This window comes from Mirounga leonina, unplaced genomic scaffold (assembly GCF_011800145.1).
Source record: "Mirounga leonina isolate KUSES-001 unplaced genomic scaffold, KU_Mleo_1.0 Mir_101490, whole genome shotgun sequence".
NCBI classification, from domain to species: Eukaryota; Metazoa; Chordata; class Mammalia; order Carnivora; family Phocidae; genus Mirounga; species Mirounga leonina.
In genome coordinates, this window is record NW_023270137.1 from 11,176 (window position 1) to 27,020 (window position 15,845).

At 37.4% G+C, this 15,845-nt stretch overlaps 1 pseudogene; it reads right to left on the bottom strand.

The window, feature by feature from the left end:
• Nucleotides 1-8,459: 8,459 nt before the first annotated feature.
• On the bottom strand, nt 8,460-9,869 carry LOC118026064 (annotated as a pseudogene).
• Nucleotides 9,870-15,845: the final 5,976 nt, after the last annotated feature.

A 15,845-nucleotide genomic window follows, 5' to 3' on the forward strand; every position in this document is an offset into this window, starting at 1 on the left:
ATAGAGAAGATGTGGAATATATATACAATGGAATATTACCCAGCCATCAAAAAGAACGAGGTCTTGCTATTTGCCACTATGTGGATGGCAGTAGAGGGTATTATGATAAGCGAAATAAGTCAATCAGAGAACAACAAATATCTTATGATTTCACTCATATATGGAATTTATGAAACAATACAGATGAACGCATGGGAAGGGAAGTAAAAATGAAATAAGATGAAAACGGAGAGGGAAGCAAACCATAGGAGACTCTACTCTAGGAAAGAAAATGAGGGTTGTTGGAGGGGAGGTGGGTAGAGGGATGGATAACTGGGTGATGGGCATTAAGGAGGGCACTTGATGTAGTAAGCACTGGGTGTTATATGCAACTGATGAATCAGTAATTTCTACCCCTGAAACTGATAATAAACTATATGTTAATTAAATTGAATTTAAATAAAAAAATAAAATAAATAAAAACAGAAATAATCAAATAAAAAAAAGAAAGAAATGGGTAGAAGACATGAATAGACACTTTTCCAAAGAAGACATCCAGATGGCTAACAGACATGTGAAGAAATATTCAATAATCACTCACATCAGGGAAATATGAATCAACACCACAGTGAGATACCACCTCACGCTTGTCACAATGACTAACATTAACAACACCAGGAACAACAGGTGTTTGTGTGGATGCAGAGAAATGGGAACCTTCTTGAACTGTTGGTGGGAATGAAAACTTGGATAGCCACTGTGGAGAACGCTATGGAGGTTTCTCAAAAAGTTCACAATAGAACTACTCTAAAACCCAGTAATTGCACTACTAGGTATTTATCCAAAGGATACAAAAGTACAGTTTCAAACGGATACATGCTCCTCGATGTTTATAGCAACATTATCAACAATAACCAAACAATAGAAAGAGCCTAAATGCCCACTGGCTGATGAGTGGATAAAGAAGGTGTGGTATACATATACAATGGAATTTTACTCAGCCATCAAAAAGGATGAAATTTCGCCATTTGCAACAATATGGATGGAACTGGAGTCCATTATGCTGAGTGAAATAAGTCAGTCAAAGACAAATACCATATGATTTCACTCATATGTGGAATTTAAGAAACAAAATAGATGAACATATGGGAGGGAGAAAAAACAATAAAAAAGAGAGAGGGAAACAAAGTATAAGACGCTTATATTTTTTTTGAAGATTTTATTTATTTATTTATTTGAGAGAGAGAGAGAGACAGCATGAAAGGGGATAGGGTCAGAGGGAGAAGCAGGCTCCCCGCCGAGCCGGGAGCCCGATGTGGGACTCGATCCCAGGACTCCAGGATCATGACCTGAGCCGAAGGCAGTCGCTTAACCAACTGAGCCACCCAGGCACCCCAAGACGCTTATATTTTTTATCTTTAAAAGATTTTTTTTATTTATTTATTTATTTATTTATTTATTTATTTATTTATTTATTTATGTATATATGTATGTATGTATGTACTTATTTATCAGAGAGAGAGAGAGAGTGAGAGAGCACAAGCAGGGGGAGTGGCAGGCAGAGGAAGAAGCAGGCTCCCCGCTGAGCCAGGAGCTCAATGAGGGACTCAAATCCAGGACCCTGGCATCATGACCCAAGCCAAAGGCAGATGCTTAACTGACTGAGCCACCCAGACATCCCAAGACACTTTTAAAGATAGAGAACAAACAGGGTTGATGGAGGGAGTTGGTTGGGGGATGGGCTAAATGTGTGATCAGTATTAAGGAGGGCACTTATTATGATGAGCACTCAGTGTTATATGTAATGACAAATCACCAAATTCTACTCCTGAAACCAATATTACTCTATACATTAACTAACTAGAATATAAGTAAAAATTTGAAAAATAAAATAAAACAAAAAGCTTCTGCATAGTGAAAGAAATAGTCAATAAAATTAAAATGCAACCTACCGAATGGGAGAAATTATTTGCAATGACATATCTGATAAAAGTTTCGTATCTAAAACACATAAAGAACCAGTAAAACTCAACAGCTAAGAAACAAATAATCCAATTGCAAAATGAGCACGTGACCTGAATAGCCATTTCTCCAAAGAAGATGGCCAGTGGACGCATGAAAAGATGCTTAATATAAGTCATCATCAGGGAAATGCAAATCAATATCACAATAAGATGTCACCTCACATCTGTCAGAATTGCTAAAATGAAAAACAAGTTTTGTCAAGGATGTGGAGAAAAAGGAATACTTGTGTACTCTCAGTGGGAATGTAAACTGGTGCAGTCATTGTGAAAACCAGTATGGAGGTTCTTCAAAAATTTGAATATAGAACTACCATATTATCCACTAATTACACTACTGGGTATTTACCCAAAGGATGCAAAAATATAGATTTGGAGTGGTACATGCACCCTGATGTTTATAGCAGTATTATCAATAATAGCTAAACTATGGAGAGAGCCCAGATGTCCATCAACTGATGAATGAATATATATATAATATTATTCAGTCATCAAAAACCAAAATCTTGCCATTTATAATGAGTTGGATGGAACTAGAGTGTATTAGGCTAAGTGAAATAAGTCAGTCGGAGAAAGATAAATACCATATGATCTCACTCATATGTGGAATTTAAGAAACAAAACAGTTGAAATATGGGAAGGGGGAAGGAGAGAGGGAAATGAAGCATAAGACATTCTTAAAGATAGAGAACAAACTGAGGGTTGATGGAGGGAGGTGGGTGGGGGATGGGCTAGATGGGTGATGGCTATTAAAGAGGACACTTATTGCGATGAGCACTGGGTGTTGTATGTAAGTGATCAATCACTGAATTCTATTCCTGAAACCAACATTGCACTGTATTTTAACTAACTAGAATTTAAATACAAAATTAGGGGAAAAAAGGTGCTAGGTACAAATGCTCTCATGTGAGAATTATTTAAAATCCTCAGTAAACTAATATTTTTTTTTAAAGATTTATTTTAGAGAGAGAGCACAAGCAGGGTGAGGGGCAGAGGAAGAGGGAGAGTACCTCAAGCAGACTCCCACTGAGTGTGGAGCCTGATGTGGGGCTAGATCCCATGACCCTGAAATCCTGACCTGAGCTGAAATCAAGAGTCAGAGGCTTAATCAACTAAGCCACCCAGGCACCCCATAAACTAATAACTTTTTTTTTAAAGATTTTATTTATTTATCTGACAGAGAGAGACACAGTGAGAGAGGGAACACAAGCAGGGGGAGTGGGAGAGGGAGAAGCAGGCTTCCCGCCCAGCAGGGAGCCTGATGCGGGGCTCGATCCCAGGACCCTGGGACCATGACCTGAGCTGAAGGCAGACACTTAACCAACTGAGCCACCCAGGCACCCCAAACTAATAACTTTTATACTATTTAAACATTTAGTGTTACTGAAAGATTTACCAAATTATTTTTATAAACTCACTATAACATTGATATCAGAAACTAAATATAATGACAAAAACAAAAAGAAAGCTATAGACCAATTTCACTCATGAGAATCAATGATTACTCTCAAAGTAAAATATTAGCAAATAGTATTCAGTGGAATTTCAAAATTACTACTCTCTGAACAAGTGAGATGTATTCTAGGAAAGCAAGGATAGTTAAAATTATTTTAATAGCTATTAATTCAATAGTTATTGCTGAGTTACATAAGCCCAAAATGGCAGGTTGGTAACTTTAGCTCTTGCGCCAAAAAGAAACATTGAAAAACAAGCAGAAACTATGAGAAACAAAGTTGTCAGAACTCTGGGGAATTGTTATAGATTTGCGGCAATGAAAAGAATTGAAAAGAGATGTTCAATCAGAAACTTGTACATGAATATTCAGAGCAACATTGTTAACACCCAAATATCCAACAACCAAAGGTGGAAAAAATCCAAATGTCCACCACCGGATAAATTAATAAACAAAATGTGGCATATCAATACATTGGAAAATCATTAACATATACAAAGTAATAAATAGTGATGCAAGCTACAATGTAGGTAAACTCTGAAAATACTACAAGTGAAAGAAATCAGATACAAAGGCCCCAGAATGTATGATTCCATTCATATGAAAAGTCCAAAATAGGAAAACCCATGGAGAGAGAAAGTAGATTAGTGGTTGCCAGGGGCTGTGGGAGAAGAAAAGGAGTGACTGCTCAATGGGTAAAAGGTTCTCTTTTATGCTCACCAAAATGTTCTGGATCAAGACAGTTGAAATGGTTGCAGAACAAATTTAATGTACTAAGTACCACTATATTGTACACTTTAAAATGATTAAAATGGTGAATTTTATGTTATGTATGTTTCCCCTCAATTAAAAAAAAGATTACATGATACAAAATGTTAAAAAATAAATGTTTCATGGCATCTTGCTTGCTGTAAATTGAAGAACAAATTAGAATAAAAAGCATTAGGATCAGGCAATCAGCTTCCTTGTGACAGGAATGTGATGTAACAAAGAGGCTGAAATATCTGACTCTAGTCTAAAATTAAAAAAATGATACCCATTGATATTGAAGAGGGATACAGATAAATATATTGGGAAAGCATATATATGTTCAAATTAGACAAAAAAGAGAGTATGTTATAAATATTTTTAGAAATATATGTTATGCAATCCAACCGATAGTGTAAAATTGTTTAAATGAGTGGAAGAGTTGGCATTATCATTTAGTTCCATAGACAAGGCATATAGCAGAAAGCAAAGGAAAAAAATGGGTAAGATTGAAATATTGAGTATAAGTTTTGAACAAAATGGGGTTGTTTGTATATAATTCAGTATTTTAAAATTCATTTTATTTTCTTAAGCAAATAAACTTATATTACAAAGGAAAAGCTAAAATATAAGATTATTCCTTTGCTATGCTTATGTAAACATATTTGAAATTAAAATATCAAAGGAACTTGATGGTTCCAAATCATTTATTAACACTCCAGTCACGAAATGCTTTGGAAACAGCATGGGCCAAGAAAACTAAAGAAATTTCGATATGTTTGAAGGAGAAGAGCCTAGGAGGCTTCTGTGATCAGAAAAAAAAAAAAAAAAAAGAAGAAGAAGAACAATTAATGCAGTGAGGTTAGAAAAGCAAGCAAGAATAAATCAGATAGGTAAAATTTGAAGAACTCTTGATGGAGATAAGTGGATAAATATGATAAAGCCAAACACCAAGTAATTAATAGCCATAATAGAAAAAAATTAGTAAGTTAAGAATCATAGTTGAACTCACATGCATTTCCAACATATAAGATTCTCATTTCATACTAAGGCAATGTTATACCTTGATGGAATTTATTGGTAAAAGAAAATATGCATCCCTTTATGAAATTCAAAGTGTAAAAGTTTTTAAAAATATTTTCAGTTATTCCTAGGAATTAATGGCTATAATGACGTAAGAATATTCTTTAAACAAAGTTTTGGTAACTGATGCAATCAAGACTTAATATTATGAATGTGCTTGTTCTCTCTTATGCTTTTTTTTTTCTCCTAGTTAAGTTAGCATTTAGTACTTCACAGAAGTGTTAAACATAATATTTCAATTAATGCACTCTAGGCACAAATATACAGTTGATTCTTGACCAACACGGGAGTTAGCGGTGCTGGGCCCCCACACAGTCAGAAACTGTTTATGGGGACGCCTGGGTGGCTCAGTCGTTAAGCATCTGCCTTCGGCTCAGGTCATGACCCCAGGGTCCTGGGATCGAGCCCCATATTGGGCTCTCTGCTCAGCCGGAAGCCTGCTTCCCCCTCTCGCACTCCCCCTGCTTGTGTTCCCTCTCACGCTGTCTCTCTCTCTGTCAAATAAATAAATAAAATCTTAAAAAAAAAAAGCAACTGTTTATGTATAACTTTTGACTCCCCAAAAACTTAACTAATAGTCTACTGTTGACTGGGAAACCTTACCAATGACAAAAATAATCAATTAACAAATATTTTGTATGTTATATGTATTATATAGAGTATTCTTACACTAAAGCTAGAGAAAAGCAAATATTATTAAGAAAAACAAAAGAAAATACATTTACAACACCGCACTGCATTTATCAAAAGAAATCCACGTATAAGTGGACCTGCACAGTTCAAACATATTGTTTAAAGGTCAACTGTAATATTCAAAATATCTAGGGACAATTTTAACTGACAGGAAACAAAATAGGTATCTTATCTCAGTACAGTAAAAAGTACAGAAGGGTAAGAACACACCACCCTTTCGGGGAGCCTGGGTGGCTCAGTCGTTAAGCGTCTGCCTCCGGCTCAGGTCATGATCCCAGAGTCCTGGGATCGAGCCCCGCATCAGGCTCCCCGCTCTGCGGGAGGCCTGCTTCTCTCTCTCCTACTCCCCCTGCTTGTGTTCCCTCTCTCTCTGTCAAATAAATAAAATCTTAAAAAAAAAAAAAAACACCCTTTCAGAGTTAATGGTTTTAAAATTTCTGTATTACTTTTTCAAATTACATAGGGCTACCTAAGCCAGATTAGTAGCACCAGCCAAAAAAATTAATTTTCTTTTTTTTGTAGTTTTTAATTTTATTATATTATGTTAGTCACCATACGATACATCATTAGTTTTTGATGAAAAATTAATTTTCTAAAAAAAAGAAACAAAAGCAAAAACCAGCCTATGCACACTTCTTTAGGTGCAGACTACATATTATCTTTTGTTAAATTGTTCTCAGTGTAAATGTATTCGATATCATCATAGACGAGACAAAATGAAAAAGCATTAAAAAAATAAAAATGAAAATTATATATATTTTATATATTTATAAAAATGTAATTTTCCAGTCAATAACATTTTGTTATACATCCTACCACACCTAAATATTCTTATCCTTAATCTTATATGAATTTATCTTGGGATATTTTTAGTACAGCCATACCTCAAAGATAATGTGTGGTCCATTCCAAGCCACCACAATAAAGCCAATATCACAATAAAGAAAGACAAATGCATTTTTTTGGTTTTATTTCCAAGTGAATATAAAAGTTATGTTTACACTATACTGTGGTCTATTAGGTTTGCAATAGCATTATGTGTATAAAAAACATATGTACCCTAATTAAAAATATTTTATGGCTAAAAAATTTCATTCATCACCTGAGCTTTCAGAAAGTCCATGTCGTTTTGCTGGTAGAGGAGGGTCTTGTCTTGATGCTGATGATTGCTGACTGGTCATGGTGGTGTGGTTGCTGAAGGTTGGGTGGTTGTGGAAATTTCTCAAAATAAGACAGCAATGAGGTTTGCCCCATTGATTGACTCTTGCTTTCATGAATGATTCCTCTCTAGCTTGTGATGTTGTTTGAAAGCATTATACCCACAGTAAACTTGGAGTCAGTCGTCTCAAACCTTGCTGCTGCTTATCAATTAAGTTTATGTAATATTCTAAATCATTTGTTTTCATTTCAACAATCTTCACAACATCTTCACCAGGTATATATTTTATCTCAGGAAACCACTTTCTTTGCTCATTCATAAGAAGAAATACCTCATCTCTTAAAGTTTTATCATGAGATTGCAGCGATTCAGCCACATCTTCAGGCTCCACTTTTAATTTTGTTCTCTTGATATTTCCAAAACATCTGCAGTTACTTCCCCCACTGAAGTCTTGAGCCCCTCAAAGTCACCCATGAGGGTTGGAATCAACTTCTTCCAAACTCTTGTTAATGTTGATATTTTGACCTCTTCCCATGAATTACAAATGTTTTTTAATGTCAGGTACAATGGTGAATCCTTTCCAGAAGGTTTTCAATTTACTTTGCCCACATCCAGCAGAGGAATCAGTACCTATGACAGCTATAGCCTTACACAATGTATTTATTAAATAATAAAAGGTGAGAATAAAAATATATGGGCTAGAAAATGGATGTTGTGTTAGCAAGGATGAAAACACTAATCTTGTACTTCTCCATCAGAGCTCTTGGGTGACCAGTTGCCATGTGAATGAGCAGTTATAGTATTTTGAAGGGATTTTTTTTTTTTTTTCTGAGCAGTGGATCTCAACTGTGGATTAAGATATTCAGTAAACCAAGTTGTGAATAGATCTGCTGTCATTCAGGCATTTTTGTTCCATTATATAGCACAGGCAGAGTAGATTTAGCATAATTCCTTTTTTTTTTAATTAACATATACTGCATTATTAGTTTCAGAGGTAGACTTTAGTGATTCATCAGTTGCACACAACACTGAGTGCTCACTACTTCAAGTGCCCTCCTTAATACCCATCACCCAGTTAACGCATCCTCCCACCCACCTGCCCTCCAGCAACCCTCAGTTTGTCTCCGATAGTTAAGAATCTCTTATGATTTGTCTTCCTCTCTGTTTTCATCTTGTTTTATTTTTCCTTCTCTTCCCCTATGTTCACCTGTTTTGTTTCTTAAATTCCACATGAGTGAAATCATTCCGTATTTGTCTTTCTCTGACTAACTTATTTTGCTTAGCAAAATAGCCTCTAGTCCCATCCATATCATTGCAAATGACAAGATTTCATTTTCTTTTTTTTACTCTTAAGGCATTTATTTATTAAAACGTTCTCTGCTAAGATTTCACATTAGCTTAAAATTCAAATCAGTCTTTACATTTCTCTACTGAGGTCTCCACCTCAGTGTATCACATAGAAACACTTTCTCCAGCAATCAGCGTTACCAGCGTCCACACGGTGAGCCCCATGGTCAGCCTCTTTGTTCCCTAGGTGACCCAACTAGATGTTAATACTGCTCTGCTACAGGGTAAAAGCTCCTAACTCAAAGTCATTGGAAAAGGGGTGAAACTTCTGCAAAGTGCACTTTAAGAAGAGGTACTGTTTGCTCATGAAAAGAAACCAGTGAGTCCTCTAAGAATAATAAAAGGGGGTATTTTACAGTTAAGCACATGATTTGGAGTGAAGAATTCGGATGTTGTTCTGCTGGTCCAGGCTGTTAATACTCTTCTTGCTCCTCCTGTGGGCCCCCTTCATCAGGTATCACAAAGCCTTCATCTGTGGCATACAGAATGTCCACGATCCTCTGCAATACCGGGTTGTTTTCCCCCTCGTTCTCCTGGCAAATCAATTCAATGTTCCTTAGCTTTCCAAAGTAGAAATCTCTTTCTTTCTCCAAGTCTTCGAAGGTGAGTTTCAATACGTTGACCTGCTGCATCAATTCAGCTGCTTCGTCATCCCCGTTGCCCACACCAGGATTCTTTTGCACCACACCCGGGCCAGCCTTACGGGTTGCAGTAGTTCTGTGTGTTGCAATGGGCCTCTGTGGAGCTGCACTGCTGGAGCTGGGAGGTTTCTTCTGTTTGTTCAGAGCTGGAGCAACAAGGGAGGGAGCTACTGCAGTTTCTTGACCTTGTCTGGCAGCTATGGGGTCATAGTCTTTTCCATTATAGTTTGCATCAAAAAACTTCTTGAACCACTGAACAAATTCAAAATTGTCCTGAAACTGTCCTTTTACTATTTGTCCACAGGAATTATTTTGTCAACACCCGTTCTCTTAAAACCTGCTTGTAGTATTTTGAAGTTCTGGATGTATTCATGTTCTAGCTTAGCCTGGAATTTCACTTTCTTCAAGGCAATGGAGCCAGGGAACAACATGTCCATAAACTGACAGTAGGCAGCCCCTGAGCACAACTGTTCAATCTTCGTCAGATGCAGCTCCAGAGACTCATTGATCCAGGTCAGCGTGTCATGTCGACTTAGGTTATCACTGGTGACTGATGTTGAATATACGTTCACTGCCATCGGCTCTTGGCAGGACCGCATCCACCGCCTGTGCCCGGCTTCGGTTCCGTCTTCGTCTTGTTCAAACCGCCCGACCAAGATTTCATTCTTTTTGACGGCTGAGTAATATTCCATTGTAAATACATACCACCTCTTCTTTATTCATTCATTTGTCCATGGATATCTGGGCTCTTTACATATTTTGGCTATTGTGAATATTACTGCTATAAATATTGGGGTGCATGTGCCCCTTTGAATGACTATGCTGGTATCCTTTAGATAAATACCTAGTAGTGTAATTGCTAGGTCATACAGTAGCTCTATTTTAAACTTTTTGAGGAACCTCCATACTGTTTTCCAGAGTGGCTGCTCCATTTTGCATTCCCACCAAGAGTGTAAGAGGGTTCTCCTTTCTCTGCATCCTTGCCAACATCTGTTGTTTCCTCAGTTGTTAAATTTAGCCATTCTGACTGGTGTGAGGTGGTATCTCATTGTGGTTTTGATTTGGATTTTCCTGATGCTGGTGATCTTGGGCATTTTTTTCATGTATCTGTTGGCCATTTGTACATCTTTGGAGAAATGTCTACTCATGTGTTCTGCCCATTTTTTAACTGATTTTTGTTTGTTTGTTTGTTTGCTTTATATGCATTGTGTTTGATAAGTTCTCTCTTTTTATTATTATTATGTTCAATTAGCCAACGTATAGTACAACATTGATTTTTGATGGAGTTTTCAATGATTCATTAGTTGCATATAACACCCAGGGCTCATCACAACACATGCCCTCCTTAATACCCATCACCCTGTTACCACACCCCCCCACCCCCCTCCCTTCTGTAACCCTCAGTTTGTTTCCCAGAGTCCAGAGTCTCTCATGGTTTATCTCCCTCTCTGGTTTCTTTCCATTCAGTTTTCCCTACCTTGCCCTATGATCCTCCATGCTATTGCTTATGGTCCACATGTGAGTGAAAACTTATAATAATTGTGTTTCTCTGATTGACTTATTTCACTTAGCATAATCCCCTCAAGTTCCATCCATGTCGATGCAAATGGTGGGTATTCATCCTTTCTGATGGCTGAGTAATATTCCACTGTATATATGAGCCACATCTTCTTTATCCATTCATCTGTTGAAGGGCATCTCGGCTCCTTCTACAGTTAGGTTATTGTGGACTTTACTGCTATGAACACTGGGGTGCATGTGCCCCTTCTTTTGCCTATATCTGTATCGTTGGGGTAAATACCTACAAGTGCAATTGCTGGGTCATAGGGTAGCTCTATTTTTAACGTCTTGAGGAAACTCCATACTGTTTTCCAGAGTGGCTGTACCAGCTTGCATTCCCACCAACAGTGTAAGAGCTTTCTCCTTTCTCTACATTCTCGCCAACATTTGTTGTTTCCTGCCTTGTTAATATTTGCCTTGTTAATATTTGCCATTTTAACTCGTTTTGTGGTTTTGATTTGAATTTTCCTGATAGCTAGTGATGTTGAACCTTTTTTCATGTGTCTGTTAGCCATTTGTCTGTCTTCTTTGGAGAAGTGTCTGTTCATGTCTTCTGCCCATTTCTTGACTGGATTAATTGTTTTCTGGGTGTTGAATTTGGGAAGTTCTTTATAGACCTTGGATACAGGCCCTTTATCTGAAATATCATTTGCAAATATCTTCTCCTATTCCATGGGTTGCCTTTTATTTTTGTTGACTGCTTCCTTTGCTGTGCAGAAGCTTTCTATTTTGATGAAGTCCCAAAAGTTCACTGTTGCTTTAGTTTCCCTTGCCTTTAGAGACCTGTCTTGAAAGAAATGGCCGTAGCCGATGTCAAAGAGGTTACTGCCTATGTTCTCCTCTAGGATTTTGATGGATTCCTGTCTCACATTGAGGTCTTTCATCCATTTGGAGTTTATCTTTGTGTATAGTGTAAGAGAGTGTTCCAGCTTCATTCTTCTGCATGTGGCTGTCCTATTTTTCCAGGACCATTAATTGAAGGGACTCTCTTTTTTTTTTTTTTTTTCCCATTGGATATTCTTTCCTGGTTTGTCAAAGATTAGTGGACCAAAGAGTTGAAGGGACATTTCTGGTCTCTCTATTCTGTTCCATTGATCTATCTGTTTGTTTTTGTGCCAGTACTGCTGCCTTGATGATCACAGTTTTGTAATATACCTTTAAGTCAGGCATCGTGATCACCCCAGGTTTGGTTTTCTTTTTCAACATTCCCTTGGCTGTTTAGGGTCTTTTCTGGTTCCATACAATTTTTAGGATTGTTTGTTCCAGCTTTGTGAAAAATGACAATGTTATTTTGATAAGGATTGCATTGAAAGGGTAGATTGCTCTGGGCAGCCTAGATATTTTAGCAATATTTATGCTTTCCATCCATTCGCATGGAATGTTTTTCCATCTCTGTGTGTCCTCCTCAATTTCTTTCATTAGTTTTCTGTAGTTTCTGGAGTATAGATCCTATACCTCTTTGGTTAGGTTTATGCTTAGGTATCTTCTGGTTTGGGGTGCTATTGTAAATGGAATCCATTCCTTAATTTCTCTTTCTTCAGTCATATGGCTAGTGTATAGAAATGCAGGTGATTACTGTGCACTGATTTTGTGTCCTACCACGTTGATGAATTACTGTATGAGTTCTAGCAATTTGAGGTTGGAGTATTTTGGGTTTTCCACATAAAGTATCATGCCATCTGGGAAGCGAGGTAGTTTGACTTCTTTGTTGCCAATTTGAATGCCTTTCCTTTTTTGTTGCTGTCTGATTGCTGAGGCTAGGTCTTCTAGTACTATGATGAACAACAGTGGTCATGTTCCTGACCTTAAGGGAAAAGCTCTCAGTTTTTCCCCAGTGAGAATGATATTCACTGTGGGCTTTTCATTGATGGCTTTTATGCTATTGAGATATGTTCCCTCTATCCCTATACTTTGAAGAGTTTTAATCAGGAAAGGATGCTGTATTTTGTCAAATGCTTTCTCTGAAGCAATTGAGAGGATCATATGGTTCTTGTCTCTTCTTTTGTTAATGTGATCTATCACGTTGATTGATTTGTAAATGTGGAATAACCCTTGCATCCCAGGAATAAACCACACTTGGTCCTGATGCATAATCCTTTTAATGTACTGTTGGATCCTCCTAGCTAGGATCTTGTTGAGTATTTTGGCAGCCATGTTCATCGGGGATATTGGTCTGTAATTCTCCTTATTGATGCGGTCTTTGTCTGATTTTGGGATCAAGGTAACGCTGGCATCATAGAAGGCGTTTGGAAGTTTTCCTTCCATTTCTATGTTTTGGAACAGCTGCAGTAGAATAGATATGATTTCTTCCTTAAATGATTGGTAGAATTCCCCTGGGAAGCCATCTGGCTCTGGACTCTTGTTTTTTTGGGAGGTTTTTGATTACTATTTCAATTTCCTTGCTGGTTATTGGTCCCTTCAGATTGTCTATTTCTTCCTCTTTCAGTCTTGGTAGTTTATAAGTTTCCAAGAATGCATCCATTTCTTCCAGTTTGCTACTTTGTTGGCTTATAACTGCTGGTAGCAAGCTCCAATAATTGTCTCTATTTCCTTGGTATTAGTCATGATTTCTACCCCTTTCATTCATGATTTTATGAATTCGGGTCCTTTCTCTCTCTCTCTCTCTTTTTTTTTTTTTTTTGGTTAATTCTGGTGAGATCCTATAAATCTTTTGCCTTATTAATTCTTTAAAAGAAACAGCTTCTAGTTTCATCGATCTCTTCTATTGTTCTTCTCGTTTCTATTTCATTGATTTCAGCTCTAATCTTTATCATTTCTCTTCTCCTGCTTGGTTTCGTCTTTATTTGATGTTCTTTTTCCAGATCCTTTAGGTGAAAGTTTAGGTTGTGCTTTTGGGATTTTTCCAATTTTTTGAGGTAGGCTTGGATGGCTATGTACTTCCATCTAAGGACTGCCTTTGCAGCATTCCATAGGTTTTCAACCAATGTGTTTTTATTTTCATTGGTTTGCGTGAATTGTTTGCGTTCAACTTTAGTTTCCTGGTTGACCCATTCATTCCTTAGCAGGATTCTCTTTAACTTCCAAGTGTTTGAATCCCTTCCATTTTTTTCCCCTTGTGGTTGAGTTCCAGTTTCAAAGCATTGTGATCTGAAAATATGCAGGGAATAATCTCTGCTTTTTGGTATTGGTTGAGACCTGATTTGTGACCCAGTATGTGATATATTCCAGAGAAAGTTCTGTGTGCACTGGAGAAGAATGAGTATTCTTTTGTTTTAGGATGAATTGTTCTGTATATATCTATGAAGTCCATCTGGTTCAATGTGTCCTTCAAAGCTCTTGTTTCTTTGTTGATCTTCTGCTTAGATTATCTTTCCATTGCTGTGAGTTGAGTGTTGAAGTCTCCTACTGCTAATGTATTATGATCAGTAGGTTTTTTTTTTATTTTGGTTATTAGTTGGTTTAGGTAATTGGCTCCTCCCATGTTGGGGGCATAGATATTTACAGTTGTTAGGTTTTCTTGTTGGATAAACCCTTTAAGTATGATATTATGTCCCTCTACATCTTGTACTACAGTCTTTGCTTTAAAATCTAAATTGTCTGATATGAGAATTGCTACCCCAGCTTTCTTTTGAGGCCTATTGGTGTGGTAAATGGCTCTCCATCCCCTTACGTTCAATCTGGAGGTGACTTTAGGTTCAATATGAGTCTCTTGTAGACAACATATGGGATGGGTCCTGCTTCTTTGTCCATTCTGAAACCCTGTGTCTTTTCATGGGAGCAATCAGCCCATTTACATTCAGAGTAAGTCTTGAAAGGTATGACTTTTTTGCCATTGTATTGTCTGTAAAGTCCCTGTTTCTGTAGATCTTCTCTGATCATTTCTGGTCTATGTGACTCTTGAGGTCTCCCTTTGCTTAAGAATTCCCTTAATATTTCTTGCAGGGCTGGCTTGGTGGTCATGTATTCTTTCAGTTTCTGTCTGTCCTGGGAGCTCTTTATCTCTTCATCTGTTCTGAATGACAGCTTTGCTGGATCAAGTATTCTTGGTTTCATGTTCTTTTCATTTAGTACCCTGAATATGTCTTGCCAGCCTTTTCTGGCTTGCCAGGTTTCTGTGGACAGGTCTGATGTTATTCTGATGTTCCTCCCTACGTATGTCAGGAACCTCCTCTCCATAGCTATTCTCAGGATAGATTCTTTGGCAGTAAGATGTGCAAGCTTCACTATCATATGTCAGGGTGTTGATCTATTTTTACTGATTTTGGAAGGTATCCTCTCTGCCTCTTGGACATGAATGCTTGTTTCCTTCCCCAGATTAGGGAAGTTCTCAGCTATGATTTGCTCACATATACCTTCTAGTCCTCTGTCTCTCCAGCCCCTCAGGGATCCCAATAATTCTAACATTGGAACAATTCATGGCATTGTTAATCTCTCTAAGTCTCTTTTTGTGGGCTACTAGCTGCCTATCTCTGTTTCCCTCAACTTCCTTCCCTTCTGTCAGTTTATCTTCTAGATCACTGATTTGCTCTTCTGTCTCATTTCCCTGGCTTTTAGACCATCCAGTTTAGACTGAGTCTCATTCATAGCAGTTTTAATTTTGGCCTGATTAGATCTCTTTTCTGCCCTCAGAGATTCTATATCGTCACTAATGCCTTTTTCAAACCTAGCTATTGACTTCATGATGGCTATCCTGAAGTCTATCTCTGTTTGCTTATATCCATATCCATTAGTTCTCTGGCAGAAGACATTGTCTCAGGTTCTTTTCTTTGTTGCAAGTTCCTCCTTCTAGTCATTCTGTCGAGGGATGTTTGTGCAACTCTACAGAGTCCAAAATATCAACCATGACTCAAGCTAAATACACGCTAGAAAAAATCTGAAGTGGTTGGAAGCTCCCACAGATACACAAAGCCAAGATGATCCAAAACAATAAAAAAAAATAGTGGCTGGAAGGGAGATTATAATCTCTCATGGTGGACAAAGCAGGGTGATCTTCCTGTTCCTGCTTGATTTTTGGTCTTTGTGTTGGAAGACACTATATCCCAAAATTGAAAGAAATCAGATATATCTGATATATATATATATATATCTCAAGATAAAATTGAATAGATTGAAAAATGGACTAGTATGCGGCCTAAATCTATAAAAGCTAGATGTGAAAAAGATAAAAGTGAGGGGCGCCTGAGTGGCTCAGTTGGTTAAGT